Source organism: Pundamilia nyererei, unplaced genomic scaffold (genome assembly GCF_000239375.1).
Source record: "Pundamilia nyererei isolate P.nyererei 1_Seehausen unplaced genomic scaffold, PunNye1.0 scaffold00033, whole genome shotgun sequence".
NCBI classification, from domain to species: Eukaryota; Metazoa; Chordata; class Actinopteri; order Cichliformes; family Cichlidae; genus Pundamilia; species Pundamilia nyererei.
In genome coordinates, this window is record NW_005187434.1 from 3,629,312 (window position 1) to 3,632,005 (window position 2,694).

The 2,694-nt window shown below is 39.9% G+C and overlaps 1 protein-coding gene across 1 annotated transcript in view; it reads right to left on the reverse strand.

Moving 5' to 3' along the window:
• The window catches only part of LOC102192966 (transmembrane protein 132D), a 31,685-nt gene that overhangs the window by 13,731 nt on the left and 15,260 nt on the right, over window positions 1-2,694 (reverse strand). The window lies entirely within an intron of this gene.

Sequence of the window (2,694 nt, forward strand, 5' to 3'; positions counted from 1 at the left end):
TATATATATATATATATATTCACACACAGATCAAAATCTTGTTTCACAAACATCTCTTTAAAATTCCTCTAGAGGCAGTTGACATTTTAAATCTAAAGTGTATATGTTGAGCTGGTAGAGTTCTGCAGGCACCTGCATACGTCTTTCACCACCATGCAAAACATTTATTCAATAGAAATAAATAAATAAATAAAGCATGCAGATTCTCTTTCCGTGCCATTCTTCGTATAATGCCATTTGTATTAGGGCACATGGTAATGCACAAAGGCCTATAAATCATGCCCACTGTATTCTAAGCCTATTTTCAGTGCTTTATTCATTTCTGATTGAATTTTCTGATTTCCCATGGGCCCCACCCTGACCGTTTCAGGTTAACCTATGAGTCACTACATTTTAAACATCTTGGAATGACCCTTGCCATCCAGAGGTTAACACCTGTGCTGCCTGTAACGGAAATGTTTCCGGTAATTGGATGAAAGGTATTTTATGCGCTCCAAAAGAATTGCAAGAAAACCAGTCATCCTCTGCTTTTGAGTCTGAATAAAAAGCTTTTTAGCTTTTAGTAACAACATAGTCTTTGTTACTATGTTGTCATTTTGATTCAGAAAGCTGCTAGCATAGCCCTAATGGGCTTTTGCCTATATAATTTAATAATAATACAAATCTCAATATGATAATTGTCTCCGAACGAAGTCAATGCTTTATTTAATTATGATACAATTTTGAGATTTCCCATGGGCCCCCAGACTGTGGCGCTGTCAAAGGTATTAGTTGAGGAAATGTAGGCAGGTCAGCGACAAACTTTACTGGAATTTTCTGAAACAAACTAGCGTGTGAAGAGACCCGAGGGCTGTGCAATTAGCCTGAATTAGTGTTAAATGGTACAGAAAATGGTGAGTGCTGGCACCAGATGATCCATCACAAACATGGACGGTGTAGAGCTGCATATATCACACTAGAGCAAACTCCAAGCCCGTGGATATCAAGTGCACTCTTGCTAACTTTTCTGCAGCCCAGAAGTGCCACGAGAAAATAATGTTCCACTGCGCTATTTTTTTTTTCCATCCAGCGTTTGTGTCTATTGGTGCAGCCATAACCACAAAGGAAACCTGGCAAACCTTGCCCCCATCGATAAGCCACAGGTGGATCTGACTGTCATCGTGATTGCATTTTCCATCAAATTCATGTGTTGCTTGTGGTGTTTAAGACCGTTTTAGCCTTATTCTTTCAGCTGCAACCCTGGTGGGGTAAACGCTCTGGGGACTAAGTAAAGAACAAGTATTAATAAAAAACAATTCCAACTGGTTACTACACTTTGCAAATCTTCTGTAAAGGTCATCGAGTTGTCTACTAGGCTTTAGTTGTCTGCTTTAGGATTAGGTCGTCAAATGAAGGCCAATGAAATCGCCTGGAATTGTTTGCTGCCAGCAGAGAAAAACGAAGCATTGAATATTTGTGTTTGTCAGGAAAACTGAAAGGCTTTACATGATTTCTAAAAATCAGAGTCTCTATCGCTTCTCATCCACCAAGCTCCAAGGGATCATCTAGGAATGGTGATGCTGGACAATTAGAGATGCAGTTTAAATGACCCGTCTTTCACAGTATTTGGGACTCATTAAGTTACAGCCAAAATTGTAAAGTGTTTCCTGAGATTGCCTCGATGAAGAGTTGACTCACTTCATGGCACAGCCCTCAGTATAACACCGTAATGTAGGAAACAAAACAGAGACAGAAACAGAGGCTGCGCAGTCAAACTGTCACTTAAGGACCCAAAAAATCACTTTAGTATGCAATTAATACCTGATAACCACACATTACAAATAGGTAGTGTAGATTTTAACACATCCCTGTGGCAACTCCACTGTTGGCAGTAGCAAAAAGGTACAGTAATAAGCAAACCTGAGTGACAGACCATGGCATAACATTTCTCCCCTGCGTTGCCTTGTCCTTTAAAAAACAAGACAGAAAAAAAAACAGGTGTCTTTTAATCTCAGGAGGCACGGGCCACGCTTATCAGACTTAACTCTTAATTGTACTCAGCTCATTGCAGTTAAGCGAAATGAAGCTGCACTTGGCTGAACTTTAAAGGACATCTGAGAAAGGCTGGTTGTCAGGGAATGGTTGTAGTCCTGTTTAATGAGATTATGGAGCAAGTTAAGTACTTCTTAGGAACCCAAAGAGCCGACTGATCAGACCAACCTGCAGATGTCTTGCAAATAGTTTTAGCATCAAGCCTTAGGATGCACTCAGTAGCTTGCACTTTTTAGGTTAAAATAAAGCAGGGTACTACATGCTAGAAATACCTTCCCGTTCACAGTTAGTGAATGTCTTGAAATAATTAAAGTGCAGACAGAAAGTGGGACTTAAAGGGGGGTAAAAAGCATACCTCCCTACAAGGACTTTCTTTACAAGAATACCTGCAGTCATCCAGTGGTTAAAGTATATCCCCTCTGGACAATATGCAATGAACCACATACATGCAGACATGTACAGTACAGACTGTTTGTGATTTGCTTTTCCAATGCAGACACACATCCGCTTTAAACAGCTGGAGGTACCGGCAACCCACGATGCATTAAAATTCCCCTTTTAGCTCTGCAGTCTAAATATATCAGCGGTGATAGATTTCCCAGCAACAAAAAAACAGACATACATGAATAGTCTACAATGACATATAAAGTAATGTGAAGAGAA